Source organism: Passer montanus, unplaced genomic scaffold (genome assembly GCF_014805655.1).
Source record: "Passer montanus isolate IOZ18808 unplaced genomic scaffold, ASM1480565v1 scaffold16, whole genome shotgun sequence".
Classification (NCBI taxonomy): domain Eukaryota; kingdom Metazoa; phylum Chordata; class Aves; order Passeriformes; family Passeridae; genus Passer; species Passer montanus.
In genome coordinates this window covers 3,155,080-3,178,161 of record NW_024363160.1, presented here as the reverse complement: position 1 = coordinate 3,178,161, position 23,082 = coordinate 3,155,080, and positions in this window count along the sequence as shown.

Sequence of the window (23,082 nt, the reverse complement as noted above, 5' to 3'; positions counted from 1 at the left end):
CACTACAGCTTCAATAGACCATCCTGTAAGACAGGAAGTATCTTAGATGTGACGTTTAAAGTAATAAAAATGTTGCTTAAGAGTGAATGGTAATGTTGGAATCAATAGCTCATAGGAGTTAAACAGCTTTGTTTCATGTAGGATGCTCTAATGTGATTAAAATGGTGCTTAAAGGCAGGGTTCATTTAAGAAGCAAACCACCTATAGATTTTTTTTTCCATATGCAACAAGGAGAGATTTTTCTGAGGCTTAAAGATGTTGGGGATTGGAAATTAAGTATATTTCTATGCTTTTTAATCTGAACCCATGTAAAAAAAATGTTCAGTGTTTGTAGAGTAAAATGCTCTTTCCCCCCTCTCATTATGTATTTTCATTTTTCTTGTTCAGGTTTTTTTGATAACTGTGTGGGTGGGGTTGTGTCTGGTTTTTGGAGAGGAAACCTTGTTGTCTAACACATGTTGCAGTGAATTTACCATTGTATAATTTCTTTCATGTTGTCATATGACACTATATATATATGCTATACCGGAGATATAAATTTGTATCCCTGTTTCAACTTCTAATGCTAGGAAACTGTACATCATTTTGATCTATTTTGTAACATTTATGCATTTAAATAAATAAGTAAAATTATCAATATTTACAATTGACTTTTTTTGAGACATCTTTTGTTGTTTCTTTTTCCCATTTGTACCCGAAGAAGAGAAGTTTTCAGGGAGACAGTAAAGGACAGATCTAAATTGAATTTTAATTCAATTTTAATATATTTATATAAGTGCATGTGCTTTACACTGGTGCTCCATTATGAAATCTGTCTTGATGTATCCGCCCATATGGATAGGAGTCTGTCTTTTGGTGTTGAGAGGTGGAACTCTTCATCAGAATTAGTGTGCAGGGTACATTTTCTTATGTGCCTCTGGCTAAGAAGAAAAATCTGGACTGTGACCAAAGGAGATATCCACAGAAAATCACAGAGGAATGATAGCCAATTGGCCAAGTTTTTTTTTTCCATGGAATGAACAATGCTACAGTCAGAAAAAGAGTAGTTCTTTGTTTCTGAATGATTATTCTTCCTCCCAATGCTGTACCAAAGATGTAATAGCTACATTTGAAAGCAAAACCCAGAAAATTTTAAATAAGAAGGAACCTATGTCATGAGGACAAGGGAGAACAGAGGGAGGAAGAAAAGGCATTTTTAAAATGCTTAGCCTTAGCATCACAAAAGCTATTCAAACTCTTTATGTAAATCCTTGCTTCTCTTTGGTTGATCCATCACAAGCTGGACACAAAAAACCTACTTTTCTTAAAATTCAGCATGACACTAAATTATTTTATGTATCATTTAGACATTCATCCAGAAGGACACAATCTTAGAGAATATAGGAACAGATAGAAGGAAGATCAGATTCTTTCAGAATGCCACCATGCACTTTCCCTAGTATACTATTTTTTTGTGTAATGACATTTTTTTATTGTCATCACACCTGTTTCTGATGTAGAAGTTTAAAGAAATTTGGGATTAATATTATGAACAACTGAATAAATACAGCACAAGCTGTTGGCAGTCTCTGGGCAATTGTAATGGGATTATGTCAAATGTCAGTATCTGAGCAACAATATTCAGTGTTCTTGCTAGTCTTTCCCTTGTCTGAGCCCAGTATTGTTTGGACCATGACAAAAAGAATGTGATTTTGCCTAATTTCTTATTTCTCAACAGAATTGTTTATTTTTCTCTCTTTCTATCTTGCCTCTCTCCCTTCTTTCTCATGAGCTATGAGTTGTCTACAGTTTTTGGAAAGACAGTGCTAAGACACATCAGTCCTCCAGAGTATTTTTCATTTTCTCAGTGCTGTCCTTTTATCTAGATCTGAGAATGAAACAGAACTGATAATTGAAGTTTTCTACTTAGTGCCATGTCTCAGTCTTCCAGTTTTCTAATCATGGTTTCCAGCTCACCTTCACACCTTGATTTTTCTCCAAGAGGAACCAAAACATGGAGAAGCTGATGTGTATGTAGTTCACACACCAATATGGAAAGTAGATGAAGATGGAGTGTGGGAGTTTGAAAGCAGTTATGGAATCCACAGTTCAGATTTAATGAGGTATTCTAAGCTGTGATTACAGCAGGAAAAATTACATCACTCTTGCCAGGAGGCATCAAGTCCACATTTAATTGTGGTGCCATGGTTAGGTGTACCTTTATGTCATTGCACAGTGGTTATGGCCAGGCTGAGAACCTCTCATGTAAACTAGGAAATTCTGTTTTCCTTGTTTTTTTCAGAAAGAGTCTTTCATGCCAACAGAGTATGTGTCCACAGGGTAATAACCACATATCTACAGATAGTCAATGGGCAGTCATAGCCATTTACAACCTAGGAAAGAGACAGATTACTTCCTTCTCGTGCAAACATGCAGCACCTGAGAACCCAGTTAAAACAAGTTTTTCCTTCATCTCTAATTCTCCAAATCCCCTTTGACATCAGAGATATTAATTTATTCTAATTTGGTGCTTTTTTTCCTGTTCAGTTTTTTTTTTTGTTTGTTTTGGTTTTTTTCATATAAGTAACAATAACCTGAAAATTGTTTATTCATCCAGATGAGTTTTTCCTATATCTTTAACATATTGACTTGTGTTTCACTGGGAAACTGTTGTAGTAGTTGCATTCCTTAAACATATGACAGGCCTTTACAGAAACATAATGAAAACATGTAATGGAAAGCAACATAAAGAGTTCTTAACAGATAATAGCAACTGAGAGTGTGTTTTCTCAACTTGGCAGTCCTTACGGCTTTTTTTATTTTCTGTGGTATTTCATCCTGAGCTCTAACTCCATCATTTTGAATCCTCTTTTCATCTGAGGTGGGACAAGTTTATTTGATTTTGTCTGTGAAATCTAGCACTGGACTTGCTCCACTGCACTTTTTTGTCAAAAAAGTTTGAAAGTGTGTCTGTAAGCCCAAAATTCTCTGAGGTTTTGGCCAATTTGCAGTCCATACATCTGCAGCTACAGCCTTGGAGTGTTGTTTTACAGCATTTTGTAGAATTGGCAACTCTGAGGTGATGGTATTTTCAGCCAACAAAGACCTTGAATAATGACAGGAGATTTTTTTCACCCAGGTAACATCTGAAGTCTCCTCTTTAAGTGAATGTAATTAAAATTCACTTTCTTTAGCAGCCGTGGCAGCTGAGTCTATACTTGCTCATACTGTTGTACTAAAACATAGAACAGAACACAGAGAGGCATGTGCATATATACATGTAGAGGGTGAATAAATAATCTTCATTATTTAAGTAACATTCCATGTTCTGTAAAATTTTAATATCTTTACATCTCTTTAGGCACTGTAGGACCCTTGGCTGGTGGCTTTAAGGTGGGTTTATTTTGTCCTCATTTTTTCTGCATCATTCCTCAAAGAGTCTATGAATTACCTCGTTTACAGGATCAGATGTGTTGATAAATTCTTCATACTTACTGTGATCTACCTGCAAATCTTGCCATGTAAACTTCTCCCCATATTTGCTATTTTCATTACACAGAAGTGGTTTTTACTTGTTTAAGTTTACCCAAAATCTCCAGCTTTTTCCATAGCTGCATGATCTTGTAGGCATTCTCATCTCATTCTCCTCCCAGTAGAATATGTACTGTTTAGTGTGCTGTATACCACCAACATTTTCTATTTTCCAATGAAAAACATATGTGCCAAACATAACTGCAATGGCAATCTGCAGAAAAAGTGTCTTCCTATGGGTGTGTTGAATGTGCACAGACATGTGGGGTTTTTTCCTATGGGCAGTGCCAGAATCCTGCTGATATATCAGTCATGGAAAAATGTTTGTCATTAGCCATCTCCTGAAGGATTTTTCCCCTCACAGGTAGTGGAAAATATTCCTCTTCTACATATCTGTTTGATTATTTTGGGTATGTCCAAAAGCAAAATAAGCACACTGGTTTTAAGTGATTGTATCTGTTTTATCCATTATTCTAACCCCAATGTAGTCACTTGGAGCTATATACCAAAATCTAATGCCTGGGAACAGTATAGATCAGTGATCAGGAATGTGCCAAGGGTCCTCACAGGTAGTGGAAAATATTCCTCTTCTACATATCTGTTTGATTATTTTGGGTATGTCCAAAAGCAAAATAAGCACACTGGTTTTAAGTGATTGTATCTGTTTTATCCATTATTCTAACCCCAATGTAGTCACTTGGAGCTATATACCAAAATCTAATGCCTGGGAACAGTATAGATCAGTGAGCTGAGGGCAAGGAATGCGCCAAGGGGGGCTCAGGAACAGAAGATGTCTTTGGAAGCCCTACAACACATTTATTTTCATGGGCCCCAGAGCTGGACTTCATGATGACATTGTGATATTTCCATCTCCAGAGTCTGTTTCACTGTTTTTCCATAAGCCATATCATGAAACCATCACACTGAAGTAGCTTTGTTTGCATGACAAAGCTCCAGCTAAAGGTCTAAATGTAATTCCTGTGGCAGCTCAGGAGTCAGGTGGGAAGCTTTTATTGATGGAACAGCCTGGCTGGAGAATGCCAGCAGTGAAAGGTCCTCCCCTCTTGAAAGTGTCAAATTCCTTACCTGCTTAAGTTCTTTTTTTTCTAGAGCATGAACTTTCTTCATAAAACCAACAGGGTGACATACTTCTAATGAAAAATAAAAACATTATTTACTCAGCTTTTATTGAAGTTTCTATAATTGCCATCATTTAGTCACCCAGGCATGTAATCCTCTACTCTTTTGTGAGAATAAACTCAACCTGAATATTCGCTCATCTTCTAATACTTGTAGGGCATCTGAAAAAAAATGTGAGGAATGTTTCAGGGGAAAAGGAAGTTAAATCTTTATAATTATCTTTCCTTCTATTTCTATCCATTTATTACTTTTCTGTGACAAGAAAGTGTTTTAACTGTGGTCTGCAGTAATTGATACATGCATTTCCTTCTATTTCTATCCATTTATTACTTTTCTGTGACAAGAAAGTGTTTTAACACTTTTGGTCTGCAGTAATTGATACATGCGTAAGTTTTCCACTTAGTTGGCTCTTCTTAGTTTTTTATTCCTCCATAAAAGGTATTTTAATTTCTTTTTTATCATTATGCTTTTATCATTCTTTTATCTTTATCTCTTCCTCAGGTGTTTTCCAGAGGTTTATGGTGGCCCATACATCTTTTGAGCCAGATAATTCCCCTCTCTCATGACTGGGTTATCAATTCGCCCTCAAACAGCATCTCTTTTGTGTCATCTTTACAGCTTGTTACTCATGCTCTGTGGATGATAATTTTATTGAACCTTGCTGATTTTATTGCATAACTTTTTCCCTGCTTCTTGCAGCAGAACATATTTTCTGATTTTTTTAATCTTCTTCTTCTCCTAAGCTAGTGTCCTAGTATCCATAGATGCTAATAGCTTTTTCACAGAGGCCCATGTTGTGATGCCTTGTAAGGAACTCTCCTCTGAAATAATGCCATTTTCCTGCTGTACAGACGTAAAGCTATGGAATCAAACATCAATCTTTTGAAGTCAAGAGTCACAGGATAGGCCAGGTGGACCTCACTGGGTCATCTGGTCTGACCTCCCTGCTCTAGCACAATCATCCTAGAGCACATGGCACAGGATGGTTCTTGAACATCTCCAGTGAAGGAGACTCCACAACCATTCAGGAAAGCAGAGCTCCATTTTTCATAACAGTGACTTCGGAAGACAAATTCCATGACTCCCAACACCTGCCCTTCCTCCTTCTTCTACCAGTTATAACTTCTCAGCATGACACCAAACAGTGTAGAATATCCTTTGGTCAGTTTGGCCAGCTGTTCCAGCTGCATTCCCTTCCAACTCCTTGTGCGTCCCCAGCTGCTTGCTGGAGTGGTGGGGTGAGAACCAGATGTGGCATTGATGCTGATCAATAATAAAAACAACTATATATCATCAGCACTGTTTCCAGCACAAATCCAAAATATAGCCCCATACCAGCTACTATGAAGAAACTAACTCTACCCCAACCAAAACCAGCACACAAACTATTTTAAGTATTGCTTTCTCTCAGCAAGTGAAGGAACTTTAGAAATACTACAAGCTTTATCCTCTTCTCCAAAAGGTGTATGAGCATACAGCAGAGAGGGCAGCGTTAGAAAAAGGAGAAAATCCATCAGAAGGAGTAAAATCCCACCTGAAAGAAGCTATGCAAATGAAAAAGATAATTTTAACTCAGAGTCTTTGAAAATTTCTACTTTAGCACAGGCTGGTTTTGTGCATTGAAGATGTCATACAGTGGAACTCACATTAAGTGTAAATACTTTTATTTTTGACAGCTGCATTTACAGAAGAAATAGAACCAATGAAAGTAGTTGAACTGAAAAGGATGATATAAATAAAACAACTGATTTGGTAAAAAATTAACCTCTTCTTTAAGGGTCCTTGTTTTCTTAAGGTAAACAATGATGTTTATTTACTGTAAACCCAGGGACATTAGAAACTAGTTTATACTCTAATTTCCCACAATTGTATTTATTCCACAAATTTTCTCCAATTACATTTTAACTATGACTTTAAAATATTTTTGTCCACTTTCTTAGTGTTATGGTATGTCCTTTTCCATGTTAAAACAGTCCATGGAGTCTGCCAATCAGAAAATTCTGGTTCTTAAAACTGCAGTACAGGTTTTCTCCTCTATTTTCATATAAATTATGTGATTTCAAGACAATATGTATTAAATTAGTTTTAACTAGTAATTCAGAATGGTGTTTATGTATATATATTTTCAAAATTTCTCACCATTATATTAATGAAAATCGCATACTTCCTCACAAAGAGGGAGAGGTACTGAAACAATAGTCCGTGTACCATGTGGTACAACAGCTGGTTAAAAAAGGCAAAATTCCAGAAAGCAACATTTATTTAAAGAGCTACTTTGACAGAGTGTAAGTATCTACATCTCAGAAAGTGACTGATAATTCTTTCTTTCTACCAACAATGTCCTTATATAGAGATTGCATAGGAGCAGAGCATGTTCACCTGTTTTCAATGGTAAAAGGAAAACTGAATTTTGACATCCCATGTATTGAGGGCTAGAGCCTTCTTCCTAGAAGAAGAAGAAACAGAGGGCTCAGAAGAGGAACAGAGCACGGAGCTTGTTCCTTTTGCTGTCTAAGAAGAAGAGAAGAGGCTGAAGTTTTGGCAGGAAGTGCTGCTTATGCAAATGTTTAGGTTTTTTACATACTGTATATTATTTTTTAGATAACCCTTATGAGAAGTAGGAGCCTCAGAGTTATTTTCATCCTTGTCCAGAAGGGATTCAAGTCCTTCATCACACTTTCTGTAGACTCCCAAATAAAACATTCTGTAAGTGCAGAAGAGCATTGTCAAAAATCATTGGCAAGGATCTACAACTGCACACCACGTGTAGAAGAGTCATGTAAGAGGCCCAAGGGGGAAAAAAAAAAGTGGTGGTTTGGATACCTAACTGGAAGAATTACAAATCTCAGTCCCTGCTCTCAGGACTGTGGCTGATGTGGACAGTGATTGTGGCATGCAAAATGTCACACACTATGCAGTATGTCTAACATTATGCATTTATTTTTAAAGATAGAATATAAAATGCATCATTTCAAGGAACACAGACTAGGATCCACCACCTGCTATGGAATAGTGTACATCTTACCTGAGGGTAGGGGTATCACTTCATCTCTAAACCTTGTATAGTCTCAGTAGGTCCCCAGAATTGCTAGGTAGAAGCCAGCTCTAAAGTGTGTGTTGTTCATGCAGAAAAAATGAAAAAAAAAAAGTAGAAATTAATCCGAATTATTTTTAAACATCATGAGTGCACTCTCTGGGATGTTTTCTAATTTTAAAGTGTAGAAGAGCCTCATCTGATAAGCATGGATCTTAGTCTACAGGTAGGGTGGGGGAGGGAGGGGTGTGATCTCTGTAGTGCTTGGGTCACAGAAGGCCAGATTTTGCTACTTTTATTCCAGCTGTGTAGTTGAAAGGGTTACTGACTTTATGTAGTGGGATTAATGGCAAAGTAAGATAATACGATGGTAAAGTCACGGTAGAAAAACAAAGACTATGCTATTTATCTGTGCATGTAAAAGTATATTTGGATCTCCATATATTCCTAAGCTTTCACATTCCTCATCCATGAAAAGTTTGGCAAACCTTAACATTACTACAAAGAGTATATATTAATCCATAGAATTTACTTCATAAGTTTTTTCCCCTGCACCTTAGCCAAGCTTCACCATGTGTGTGCATAAGAAACCCTTGACAAAAGCCAGCTGAGGGCTGAAATGTTGGGAATTTGCCCTCTTCACCCTTATGAATAAATCTTTCTTTAAAAGTAAGGAAAAAATCCTCTTGGCTTGGAATATCTCAGCATGCTGACTGTGCACAAACCAAGGCTGGAATAATTGTACATTACTGTGATTTGTTTTTGTATTGCCTCCTTGTCATGTTTTTAAAAAAGAACACAAGTATTATTATTTTGTATTGCTGTACACCAGGTGCTTGCCAGATAGCTAAGGAGGGCCAGCTCTTAGCTTTCAGGAGATTCCAGTAGAAGGACTGATAAACTTTTTTAAACCAATGCACTCAGAAACCTATAACATTCCAACAAATAGTACAGCATTTTCTTGCCCTGAGAAGGAGCAGTAGAAAAGCACTGATTCGAGATTTAACTGTCTTTTTAGAAAGGAGAAGGAAGAAAAAGAAAGGCAGCAAAATGTGCACTGTGATGAGCTAATTCTTCATGGACCACCAGTGAGTGTTCTGCAAGCTACACTTTGGGAACCATGTCTGTAAATGATGCTAAATGAAAGCATGGTCTGATAAACCCAAAGAAAATAGTTCTGCCTGTCTCTACCTACCCATAAGTTGTATAGTGAAAGCACTTAGGCTTGTTCCACTCCTACCCTTGACACCTAGGTTTATGCAAGCTGCAGGTACATGAAGAGAGTTTATATTGAAAAGAATGTGCCATCAGAAAATCTAAGTGCAAGTGCTACCAGTTTGCTACTATTGTAACAGGATGATTTTGGTTTTTCTGCAGTTAACACACTGCAGGAAAACTTTTCCTTATTTGCCATTTGGTTTATAGCACCAGCTGAGTTTTCTTTTGCTTGTGCAGATGCTTTAATAACCAGAGGTGTTCTTTCTTGTTCTATCCCATCCTTTAAATTAAATGGCTTTTAATTAAGCTCAGCTCCATATATCTGATCTGGCACCATCCCAGGTAGCACAGCTTGCCAGTGACTCCAGTAGAAGTCGGTTCAGCTCTGCCCAACAGTGTGTGTGGTGGGAGCAGCACTGCAGATTTTTCCCTTTCCTGTCATGTCATGCCACCATGGCTGTGGTCTGTGAAAGCTGATAAGAAGACAGAACATACATGGAGAAATTTTACCAACAAAATTTCACTAACAAAACACTAATGGTATCTGAGGATATCCAGAGCAAGGCTACCATCTTGCTACTGTGCAGCCACAAAGTACCTTTTTCACAGTCCCTAACACTTTGACTCTTCTTTCTTGCTCTTATTCCATTGCTTTGTGCTTTATAAGTAAATGGCTTATAAGTAAATACTTATCTCAACCCATATTCACTCCTTTTTATCCCTCCTTTATCAGAAGGGATGGGAGAAGGGGAGTGGATGATTTGGAGTTTAATTTCCTGCTGATATTAAAACCAGCACACCTAACATTGTGAAGAAGATGAAAAATTTGCCAGTTTATCTCCAACAACAAAACTAACCACTGGCCACCAGAATTAATCATTAGGCAGAATCAAAGTTTTTGAAAACTATATTGTACAAAGAGTCAGGGAGTCTATACTCTGAGGAAACTATTTTTGTGGTAATGAAGAAACAGTCACTCTCTACTGAACTGTGTGAGACAAAGACATGCTAGATGAGATGGCATCCAAACCAAATTCTCTGTCTTGTGCTCTTGGTCTTCCTTCTAGTCATAATCATGGGATGGTAAATTTGTTTGGCTTAAAAAATCAATTTTGTATAAGTCATTTCACTTTGAATTAGGAGGTAAGCTGACTTTAGGTACAATCGATGGCATCATGGCAGTATTAGCAGCTGAAATGGTTTTCAAAGAAGCATGTTCATTAAGAAAGCAACAGAAAAAAACCTTGTTGAAATACAGTTGGATAAATAAGTTATATAGATAAAGAGGTAAGAGATGACAGTTCCTAGCATCTGGCTGGTCTCATTCTTGACATGGCCCACTGAAAATTAAACAAGTTAAGCTCTACCAAACAATCTTCAGATCAGATTTTTTTTCTTAACTGGTTTCCTGCTCCTTCATCAACATGAAAATGTCTTTTTGAGTTGAGCATCTTTTGAGAAGAGAAACTAGCTCACTTAGTAGAAGGAATCTTATTGTTCAAACTTTTGTATCAGTTCTGAGATTGCACGTGGGCATACTCAGATATGTTTCAAAAACTCGCCTGCCACTTTCTTCAGCAAGTAGCTTCCCTTTGTATTTCAGAAGCTTAAGATCTGCATACATCTGAACTGTTCTCCTGGACTCTATACATTCTAAAAAAGGGAAAGTAAGATGCTACTGATTTTTTCCTGGTTTCCTTTTTCTTAACTGGTTTCCTTTTTCTCTCACGTCTATATATTCTAAAAAAGGGAAAGTAAGATGCTACTGATTTTTTCCTGTGATTTCTCTCACCTAGTCCCTGAACCAGAAGATGATTTTAAAGGCAAAATAAAAGACATAAATCTGACTGGATATAGGGGTTAGAATTTGAGGAAGAAATTAAAAAATTATGGTTTGGGAGTTGTTTGTACATAGTTGAAATTGCTGATGGATTTTGTGTAAAAATGAATTTGGTAGATCAATACAAGTAAGGAGAAGTAAGAAGCGGGGATATGACTGCAGGATCTGATCAGCAAAGCAGAATGAGAATGAAGCAGGCATATAGCAGAAAGCCAAGAGAAGGCAGAAATCAGAGAAAGTGAGAGAAGGAGGACTTGCAGAAAGAGTAAGAGGCAGAATAAACACAAAGATGATAGAAACATGCACATTAGATTTAACTGGAGTGACCGTTAAAAGAAACCTCTAGCTTATATTACCTGCTGGCAATGATAAACCATTTTTGGTAAAATCATTTTTAATCCCTGTAACTTGTAATTCTATGGCCCAGTTTTGCATACCAAAATAAACTTTCTCCCACATTCTATATCACTCTGTCATTATGACTGTTATTTCAACTTTTCCTTTTGAAAAACATTCAGCCCTCTAATAGCCAGTCAGGGAGAGAAGATTTATTTTATCCTTTAAAAAAAAAAAAGCTCATAGAAGCCAAACTGTACTGAAGAAAAGTGCAGCACAGTAGTTCCAACACACAACACTTTTTCCAAATGCAAGGAAGGTACAAGACAAGTTGGTTGCATGAAGCACATGAATGCTACTGAACAAAAGAAAAAAAGTTTTAACATGCTAGACTGGTCCTCTCTTCACTGGGACAAGAGTTCTAACTTCTACTCATTACACCTCTTCTAAGAGTGAGAAAACATCTAAGGGTAAAAATGAAGACAAAGTAAGACTGCAGTGTATACCCACCTCCCCCCAAGGGCAAAGGACATAGCATGGCTTCTGTTTCCTTCTACATGCATGTTGGTCAACATGTATTGCTGCTTGATTTTATCTTAAGGAATCCATGTTTTTTTCCAGGCAGTTGGCTTGCTTCCTTCTCCTAAAACTAGCTCCTGTTAAAGGGAACGTAGGGGAATTTTGGCATTCTCATTTCACATTTTTTCCTCTTACACCACTTTTATACCATTAAGCATTACTCTGTTCCTTTCAGCACAAAGGTCCGTGGTTTTCTCACCTGTAGGAGAAGAAAATGAACAGATCTACATATTTTGTCTGCCTCTCTGCTTACTGATCTTTTTGCTGCAGAATTCAGTCTCAGCACATATTTCTGGGGCATGAGGGTATTCAGCATCAAGCCTCATATACCCATTTTCTCCACTATAGGAAGCAGTTGTCATTCATTCCCACAGCTGGAACATTGTCTCAAATACTTGTGTGTCCTACCCCTGGTCCTGACTGAGTCTGTCCTGCCTCACAGACATGGAGAATGCCTCTCTGTCCTTACTCGTTATTGAAAAATTGAATAACTTAAAATAACAAAACCCAATAATTTTTTTTACTAATCTGGGATATCTTGCTCATCTCACTTTTCATTATTATCTTCCTACATTTTATATTTCTCACCTCTTTATCAGTATTGAAGTGCACTTTGTCAATGCCCTCGGCGGGACAAAGAGACTCTTTCTGGCCAACCTTCAGAAACTGATGATGACAAATACAAATAACTTTCAACTTTTATTCAACATTTTATATGAATTATAGCAATTTTCAGTCAAAACAATTTTATTGAGGACGTGATAGAGTCATTCTCTCAAGCAGTATTTCAATGAATCAATGAATCAATGAATCCTTCATTTAGGAAACAAAACAAAAGTCAAACTTGAACTTTCAGATATTTATAAAGATTTTCAGGGAAGGAGGAAATTCATAATCCTACAGTTCCATCATGTGATGTTCCTGTGCTTTGTTTGAAGCAGAGGGGAGAAGCTGACAGCTTTGTCATAAACAGTACAGTGACATCCAGACATGGTCTGCTACCTATAACCTTCCCTGCACTGTCTGCATTCATCTATAGAAAAGGAAAACTAATAAGATACATTTTGTATTGACAGGAGTTATATCTACGGCAGGGAGAGTTAGTCCCTGTGAATCCTTGTAATCTAAATTCAGTCAATTAATTTAAAAAGATTCAGATTTTTTTGGGAACTATAGGAATGAGAAGGAGAGAGCCATAATGTTGGAGAAGTGGACATGGACACATTTGAAAAAAATGTCATAAAAATCTGTGTGGCATACATTGATATATTTTTTATATGCATATGCTACTTTTAATCAAAATAGCTATATATTAGACAGTTTTAATTTAAAAGGTTTTTCAGTCTATTTTTGTGTATTCTGGCCAGTTTCTCATGCTGTATTACTAACATGAGTCGATCTGTGAAAGTTTTAATGCTGCATCCTTAGTGAACAGTGTTTATCACATTCATATGAGTTGAAAATATGAAGAAAATAATCCCAAAGTTTCTAAACTAAAGTTTCACCACATAATGAGCCTTCTTGTTCTCAGCTTAATGAGGGGTGAGTATCTTGAGGATCATGTGGAAATCAGTATGACTAAACAAAGGTAATTTCACCACCCACACTTCTTCCTTAAAACAAAGTGTTCTAGACAACTATATGTAAATAGAGAACTACAGCTGTCATCACATCAAGTCAGACAATATATGAATTATCTTTTCAGAAGCTGTATTAGCCAAGGTTTATATTATATGTTTCTTTATTGCTGTGTAATTGTGTGATATTTGTTTTGGACTAACAAAAGGTCAAGATTATGCAATGTATTTTATATTGTGCTACTCCTGCAGTGTTAATGATTGAGTTCTTCCAGCTATTTCATTGTAGTTTTGCAATTTTCAAATTTCACTAGTTTAAATTTCCTCTCATTATTTATTAACATATCTTATAATCAAGTATTGCAAAATCCTATTAAACGGCAGACTGTAAAACCTCTAATACTTATTCTGTAAGAACAATACCATTTTTCAGGAAATAAAACCAAAAGTTCTGTTAACGGTAGAAGACTAAAGACTTAGGAAAGTATTTTTAGCAGTCTGGTTATAAATTCCCTGTCAACACCTTACAGGAACAATTTGTCTGCCAGCCCTCTGTGAAAGCCCAGGTGATTCTTCTAAATGATCCTGTTAAACAGAAATCCTCTGAAATCAAAAATCACAGACTGAGTCAGTTTGAAAGGCACACAGTGGACCCTCTGGTCCAACCTCACTGCTCAAGCAGGATCATCCTAGAGCACATGGTGCAGGATTGCTATCCAGATGGTTCCTGACTATCTCTAGTGAGGGACACTCTCCACTTCTCTGGGCAACCTGTTCTAGTGCTCAGTCACCTACACAGTAAAGAAGTTCTTCTTCACATGATAGAACTTCTATACATCAGTTTCTGCCCATTGCCTCTTCCCCTATTGTTTGTCACCACTGAGCAGAGCCTGGCTCCAGCCTCTTGACACCATCCTTCAGATACTCATAAACATTAATTGGGTGCTCTCTCAGTTGTCTCTTCCTGAGGCTGAACAGGCCCAACACTTGCAGCTTTTCCTTATAACAGAGATGCTCCAGTCCCCCAGTTAACTTTGTCGCTCTTAGCTGAACCACTCCAGAAGCTCCATGTCTCTCTTGTCCTGAGGAGCCCAGAAGTGGACATAGCGCTGCAGATGTGGCCTCAGCAGGACTAAGTAGAGGGGCAGGATCACCTCCTTTGACCTGCTGGCACTGCTCTTCCTAATGCTTCCCAGGATACCATTGTTCTTCTTGGCCCCAAGGACACACTGCTAGCTGATGGACAGGTTATTTTCCACCAGGACTCTCAGCTCTGCAGACCTGCTTTCCAGCAGATCAGCCCCCAGCCTGCACTGGTGTGTGGGGTTATTCCTCCCCAGGGGCAGGACCCTGCATTTGTCTTTGCTGAATTTGTGACAGTACTTCTCTGCCCATCTCTCCAATCTCTTGAGGTTCTTCTACCCTGCTAAAGAGAAAAGAGCCACACTCTCTTAGAATGTGGGAGCTCTTGCTTTCCCTGTTTGTTCTGTGGCTGTAACACTGCTGATTGGCAGACTTTCACCTGCCAAGGGTCATGTGTGTGAGTGAAAAGACAAAGCTGTGCAGTTCTCAAAGGGGACAGTGTGGCCTTCTTGAAGCAGCAGGAGCCTGGCTCCAACTCCCTTCTGCAGCATGGAAGCACATTGAGGTTTGCAGTATAGGAGTGTAACAGAGTGTAATGGTTGCTGCTGCCTACTACTAGACCTGCCTATGTGCCACCATGGGGTGGTGTCTTCTGGTTGTTTCTCTTCTCTCTTCTCACATAATTTGGGAATTACTGCTGGAATACTTCACATCCTTGGACTCTTGACCCTGTGCTTCCATTCACCGAGGACCCAGTGGAATAGTTGTGCTGGATTGTGCACTGCACTGCACTGCAGCATTTTTAATGTCCTTCCTGAAGAACTTATGGCCCTGGTTTCAGTCAGCTGAGGAGGTACATTGGGAGTGTGAAACAGCTTGTTCTGGGTGAGGAACTGAAATCAAAAGAATCAGAGAATCACTAAGGTTGGGAAAGACCTCTAAGATCATCAAATCCAACTTCTGTCCCCAAACCACCATGTTACTGCTAAACCATGTCCCTCAGAAATGCTAACATAAGAGGTAAGAAGCCCATCATAGAACATTAAGGAAGAGAAGAGCTTACTCAGGGTCCCAATTCCTTAAGAAGGCAGAGTAAATGAAATTCTTACTGATCACATTACATCTGACTAATTATAGGACCTTTGTGAAAAAATGACAGCAAGGATATTTCTTTGTTTGACATCAGTGTTTTATGCTAAAATTTACCCTGAAAGTTTCCTCTCATGGTTGATTGTTACATGAGGGGTTTGTTGAAGCCACAGGGGACGCAATTAGTAAATCACTGTTAAGAGCATCATAGGGACATTTTAGCATCAGCTCATCTATGTGAAAAGGTCACTGCATCTGAGCATGTGTGGATTTGCAGGGAAAATATGTTGTACCATAGCAGTTATATTAGGAGTCTGAAACTGCATGTTTTTAGTGTAGCTCGTAAAGTGCTCCATTTTTTGAGGATCAAGCTGCAGGCAAAGAAAGCTTGGACCTGAGGCACTCTGAAGGAATAGTTTGAAACCATGAGTAAGTTCAAAGCAAGTCTCCTACTGAGAAACTCAAAGAGATATTTATTTTCAACAGAAAATAACAGTTGGTTTCAAAACAATCTTGTATTTCCAACCAAGTTATTTGTAGGAGAAGAAGTATGAAAATATTGGAATGAAGTGCCATCACAAGAATGTAGGGTGAAGTTAACAACTGCAAGGTTGTCATTATGAAAAATTCTAGGATTCTATCTTTCTTGCCAAAACATACATAAATATATGTAATGCTGTTAACGAGACACATACATCTATCACCAGACAGTATAATTATGTCTGAGAATTATTATAAAAGCTAAATAAGTGTTAATTGAACTCTTCCTTTTTTCTTTCTTTTTTTTTTTTTTTTTAACTGGTCCCTCCCCTTGTATCCAAGATCATTAGCTACTCAGCAATTGCCTTGTGCCCTTACCACAAGACTGGAGGGAATTCCAGGCAGTCAAGATATGGAAAAGGCCCAGCAGTTCCACCACGTAACTTCATTTATAGTGCTGAATAGGAGACAGCTTCTTTTAATATTACTCCAGCACCTCTGTTGGAGAGCATGACAATAATCTGTAGGTGCTTCATTCCCTGGAGCTGGCAGAAGGACATCATAAACATGATGCTCATTAAAGGGGAAAAAACTTCCACCAACTGGAAAAACTCTAAACCTCTTTGTAGGGACAGGAAACCATCAGTGATATCAAACCTTTCATGGCATTTAACTACTGTGTCTCATTATAGAGGCATTAGTGAAGAGTTGTATAGTCATGTTTTTGTGGTTTAACAGGTAGAAAAGCAGAATTTAGCACAATTAATCATCCTTTAAGAATAGACAGTGACCATTCCTGAGGGAGAAAGAAATTATTTGTTAATAACATAAATCTCTCTTTTGATCTGAGATTTATGTTATTAATTTCTTTCAGAAGGTACTGAAAGTATGTGATAGCAAATTCCGAGAACTTCTCAGGTATCATTCAAAATTTCTGAAGGAATGTTTTTGTGTTATTTCCTCAGCTAACCCAGAAGCAAAGTATAGTCCAAACTATTTCAGTAGGAAAACTTATGTTTCTGTGTAAAAATAATTCTGCCTTTGCTCCTCTTGTGTCCAATGTTTTAGAGAACTATTTTGTTACAGTATACACACATTAAGTATATTACCCTATGTATATAAAATATTATTTCATATTTTTCAGTGATTGATGTAGAGACTTTTGTTCAAAACCAAAATCCAAAATAAATTAATACATTGACTATTTTTATAGAGGTTCAAATCAGCAAAAATAGCCTTTTTAAACTCCATTTGCCAGAAAAAAATTATTGTTACTGGAATAAATAACTTGACTCTAAATATAAACTGTAGGCAAAGTTATAAATTCTCAAGACTTTTCTGGTTGATATTTAATCTGCATGGATAAAGTGAACAGATCAGTCCTTTCCAAAACAGCAGATGAGGATATGGTTTTAGTAGAGATCTATGCCACTTCTCAGTATCCTTGTTTTGTGCATGATGATTGGATTCAAAGTCTAGTCCCTGCGCTTGCCTGAATGGTGATGAAAACCTCAGCTACAGGATGCTGTGGTAATGCAAGAATTTAGTGCGAGACTCTGCCATAGTGACACGCAGATAACCCTGAAATATACCACAGCCTGGCTGTTTATAGAGTGGGAAGGAACTTCTGGTGAAGGAGGGATGACAAATGTTAAAATCAACCAGAACTTTAATGACTGGCCTGTTGAGTAAAACAGGAGTTACTCTTTCAGCTAGCTTGGAAATGTGTGGGGAGGGGGGAATGGGCAAGTGTTGATAAGTATGATCATCTACCAAATCAAAGTGTATTTTGGGAGAAGTGGAGGAATGTGCATTTTATGAGTCCTGAAGGAGTTGAGCTATGAGAGAGCAAATCAAGTCTACTGCAGTCAGATTTCAGCCAGATATGTACATACCCAGTAAAAGGGTTTTAATTCCATAGCAACATTACCAAATGAGATAAGTTTTGGTAGTCCTAGATTTGTGATTGCTAGAATTGACTTGAGATTAAGTTTTACTTGAATTTAGATGCTTAAGTAGCCATTGAATATCTAATGGTCAGACAACAGTTTAACAGGCAATCAAAAGACTAGGATGCATGGAGAAAAAAAATTAGAATTGTTTTTATTTTTTTAACAGTAGTTCTTCTCCTGATCCAGAACGGCAGGATTAATAGAGTTCTGATTTTATATCCATTGAAAGTCTGGCTATTAGTTGTTGATTTTATATGTTTTTCACTGACATTACTTGAAAACCTTCTGAAAAAATGTGTCTAAGGAGCACAGCTGCCTCTTAACAAAACTCAGCACAGAGTTAATTGAACAAGATGAACAAACTCATTCAAAATCCTTGGGGATTAAACATTTAATCCCAAGGTAAACATCAAGGGAGAATATAAGTACACTTTTTAATTTTTTAGATTTCCACTCAGTAACATTTCTGCAATATCATGGCATAATTTGCTTTTAGTCTTTCAGAGTTTGCACCAAATATGATTTGTTTTTCACCTTCCTTGTCACTTCATATTTAATGCTGATGTTGAATATTTGTAAATATTGTCTTTGGGTAACTTTATGGTAATAGTTCCACAAGTGAATTGAGAATTATGACAAAGGCCCTTGATGAAGGCTATGCAGATGAAGCATTTTGCTGTTTGCAAATGTTCTAATGGTGTTTTAATATGTTCTTACGGAAACCTATCTGGGGAGGAGTTCTTTGTTGGAGCTGACATTGTATGACATAGTGAAAACGATACCTTTCTCCCTCTTTAGTTTTCTTTTTTTCTTCTTTTTCCATCAGATAAGAGTCATGGGTTTAGCAGACTTGCTACTCTGCCTTTTGAATCTTCAATTTTCTACAGTACACCCATTACTTTCCTGTTTATTTGGCTCTATCACAGCACTCCACCTCTAGTTACAGAGACAGAAAACACTGAACCATTATGAATTAGGCAGGGCTGAGAAGAGACTCCAAAGGAGCCATTAGCCAAGAAGAATGCTCATCTATTTCAAAAGAGACCAAGCATATCCCAGGGCTGCTGTCAAATATAGATCTGTGTGAGAAGCTTTTGTTTTGCTTAACCTTCTGGTACCTGCTAATGATGTGATCACTGAAGTACACATGTGCTGCAGTGAAAATATGATGCATCTCCTCGTTTGTTTGCTCATCAAACCTCTATTAGGTGATCTAGTAGAGTTGCTGTTTTAGCTCACTGGGTGGAGGTCTGTGGTTTTGGAAGCCACATTTAAACCCCAGTGTTGTGTTTGTGGCTGGCTGATGATCCTGGGGTCAGTTTGTCTGTGGTCACAGATCATTACACCCCATACACAGCGAGTCTCATACAACATCACCAAAAATTGTACTCTGTGAACACAGTCATGTCTTCTGAACTATCCAAATATTTTAAATGACTATTTTAAATGACTAATTGTTTGAAGATTGTGCATATTAATTGCCTTGGAAAAAATTGGTTTATGAATTTTAATTTTGTCACATTTTAAGATTTATTTTTTTTATATATAGTAATTTTCTTGTTTTTAATGAGCACAAGAGAAATTTTTTTACATTAGCACATCACAAATAAAGTAATTTGAGAGCATATATTATGGAAAAAGAACACAATCCTTCCACTAACTTCAGTAGGTGTTGGATCAGTCCCTGAGTACAAGAATATGTCAAATTCAGATCAGGCACAGAAATAACAAACAGGTCAAAGCTTGGGCTGCTTTCTTATATCATATATTGGAAAAATTAAATAAGTTCTTAAATGTGCATCATCAATTTCTCTACATAAATGATTCCTATATCTTTAACTAAAAGAGACTTGGAATGAATTGGATTCAAAATAATTTTGCTTTTGGAGCAAACCAAAAGAGCACACACAGCAGTGCTGCAGTTGGCAAATATGAACTGGATGAACTTTGCAGGCTTGAAGATGAAGCTGTATCCTGAAGTTAAAGCATCTGTGACTCACAGATATGAATACATATTTGTTTGTTGGAGTCAATTTCTGCATTACTAGAAGAGGCAGAGGCTTTCTTATGTGTCTCTGGATGTGCTGCAATTTTCTGTAATTGCTGGCTGCACATGTACAAATGTTGGTTAAAAATGGCCTGGCATATGTGAGAACACTAACCAGCTTCTTTCATGAATGAGGAAATAAGACAGAATATGAGGACTTTTTTCCTTAGAAATTCTTCTAAAAATACTTAGCAATATGCAATTTTAACCATTGGATGAAAATACATGTGTTAGAGCACTTTGACAGAGTTTGATTTTGCAAATCTGTTGGCTATCTGACCTCCAGAAAAAGTAGAAAAAATGTATTACACACCTATGAACTAGTTAATTTATTTCCCAATCTACCAGGATTCTCAAGAGCACCTTCTTTTAAACGTATGTGCTGGGAGGCATATCAATAACAGCACTCAAAGCTAATTTTATAATTCAATGTCACTCCCTCCAGCTATGATCTTTCAAAGTATGGATCCATTAATAAAGTAACTGCAGTAAAAAACCCAAGCAGCTAAACAAAAAAACCCAGGTACTTCAGTGTCAACATATTTTGGACTACGTGCTTGCAGACTATTATAAACCATAAGAACATGTCTCAACGCCAAAAAGACAAATCTGAACAGTTTTAATGAGTTCACTACAAAGTGGCTTTCACACATAAGATTTTTTCCAAACTTCACTGTTTTCTAGCAAACAACACATATAGGCCTCTGTCATTGTCCAAAATGGAAGAAACTGCACTTTGCAGAAATTTTGCTCATTTTAATGTTAAGATGTTGTATTAGGGAGTTGTATTTGTAGCTCCTCTGTTTACAAGCTGGACTTTTAGGTGGGAGCCATCATTTTAGCAGCACTGATTCCCATACTGAAAAAAACCTTATTAGGATTTGCATACTTCAATATTTGAATGCAGATAAATATCCCAGTTGTGGTTTTGCTGCCTATTGTGCTGCTCTCTTCCTGTCTGATCCAATGTGCATGATTGAAGGAGTAAGGCAAGGGAATAAGGAAGGAAGTAAATCCCTCTTCAGTATTAGGAAGCCCTGTGTCTTTCCATCTGGGTATGTCTAAATCCACTCTTACTTCTAAACATGCTTAACTGCTACCCCCCCATTTCTTAGTGTTTAGATTGGTATTGTTCAGGCACCTGCCTATCCTGAGCACTTCCAGGTGCTCCACTTCATCATGCAGCAGTTCAGGAAGCTGTAGTTTGAAAATGGAGGCAAATAATTATACCATCACTCACAGATTTTCTCCACATCTGGGTGTGCCAGAGTTCCTGGACTCAACTGCCCTGCTTGGAGCATATTCAGTGTTGGAGCATGTTCAATGCCTCTGGAGAAGTGACAGAACACAGGCATCCTTATACAGATGTTAGAGAGTGAGGCAGAAAAGGGAGGATTTATGGATCTTATGCTGTCTAAAAGATAAGGAAATGGACTGCAAGTTTATTTTAACATCAAATGATGAAAAAAATTAACCACTGTAATTATGATTTAAAACCACCATGCAGTACAGGGCATCCCGTTCTGTAACACATGGGCCCCAGCCACAAAGCTCTTAATCAGAGCAGCCCAAAACTCTGATTTTACAGATATGGGCATTGCTTTGCTTAATTTGGAGACGGGCAAACTATCACTGTGGTCATCAGGAGCTTTTTCCAAACAAATCTGAAAATGCGTCACTATGTTTGCAGGTATTTTGTGTGACATTACATCATGTAGTTTCCACAGATTTCTGTATGTGGGTTAAATAAGGCAGAACTAATGGTTTGCTTGTGGTGCTCTGCAAGTAGGTTTCCACTTTCCCTGTTGTCTTCTTCCTTGCTCTTTCTCAATGTTAAAAAATGCTGCACTTATCAAACCTCAATCTTTGTTTCCTAGCATTCAGTCCCACCAGCCCCTTCTCCAATCCATTTTCTGCTTATTTACCCAACCCATTCATCTTAATCCATTGCAACCTCCCACCTCCTTGTTCTCTCTGGCCTTCACTGTCTGACACTATTATGAGGATCACAGAACCATTTAGGCTGGACAAGATCCTTAAGATCATTCGGTGCAACTGTCAACTTCACACTGCCAAGTTTACCACAAAACCACGCCCCTAATTGTCAATATGTACTGTTTAAAAATAACAATGACTGCATTGTCAGGTGTTGTGGGTTCACTCTGGCCTGATGCCAGCCACCCACCAAAGCTGCTTACTCACTGCCCTCTGATATATGATGTAACAATGGGTTCATGGGTTGAGATAAAAACTGGGAAAGATCACTCATCAAATACCACCATGGGCAAAATAGGCTTAACTTACAGATATGAAATGAATTTATTACTAATAAAATTAGAGCAAGATAATGAGAATTAAGTTAAGCCCTTAAAAAACATCTTCCTCCCACCCCTCCCTCCTTTAAGCACTACCTCTTACCCCAGCAGCATGAGGAGACAGTGCATGGGAGTCACGGTCACTTCATCCAAGTCATCACCCATGACTTCTGCTGCTCAGGGAGAGGAGTCCTTACCATGCTCTCCTGTGGGGTCCCTCCTATGGGAGACAGTTCTCCATGAACTTCCCCAGAGTGAGTCCATCTTATGAGCAACAGCTCCCTGTGACCTGCTGCAATGTGACTCCCTCCCAGGGGCAACAGTCCATGCCCAGACTGCTGCAGCATGGCTGGCTCTTCCATGCAGTGCAGTCCTTCAGGGCCAGGCTGCTCCAGTACAGGAGCAGGGCCCCTTCCTCCACAGGTCTCCCATGGGATAACAGCCCCCTCTCAGGCACCCACCTGCTCTGGTGTGGGGCTCCTTCACAGGCTGGAGGCAAATCCCTGCATCCCCGTGGATCTCCATAGGCTGCAAGGGCAGAGCTGCTTCTCCATGGCCATCACCATAGGCTGCAGAGGAATCACACATCTGGTGCTTGGAGCACCTCCTGACCCTTCTTCTGCATGGTCCTTGGTGCCTGCAGTGTTCTCACTCCACTCTTCTCTAGCTGCAATTAAAACTGTGAACCAGCTTTTTGTTTTAATTTCATTGCCTCGGCCAGCAGAATGTCCATCTTTGGAGCCAATAGAGATTGGGTCTGCTGGACATGGAAGAAGCTTCTAGCAGCTTCTCACAGAAGCCACCCCTACAGCCCCCCCCCCCACTACAAAAAATCCAGGCCATGCAAAACCAATACATCAGGCCACACAGAGATAAACAGAA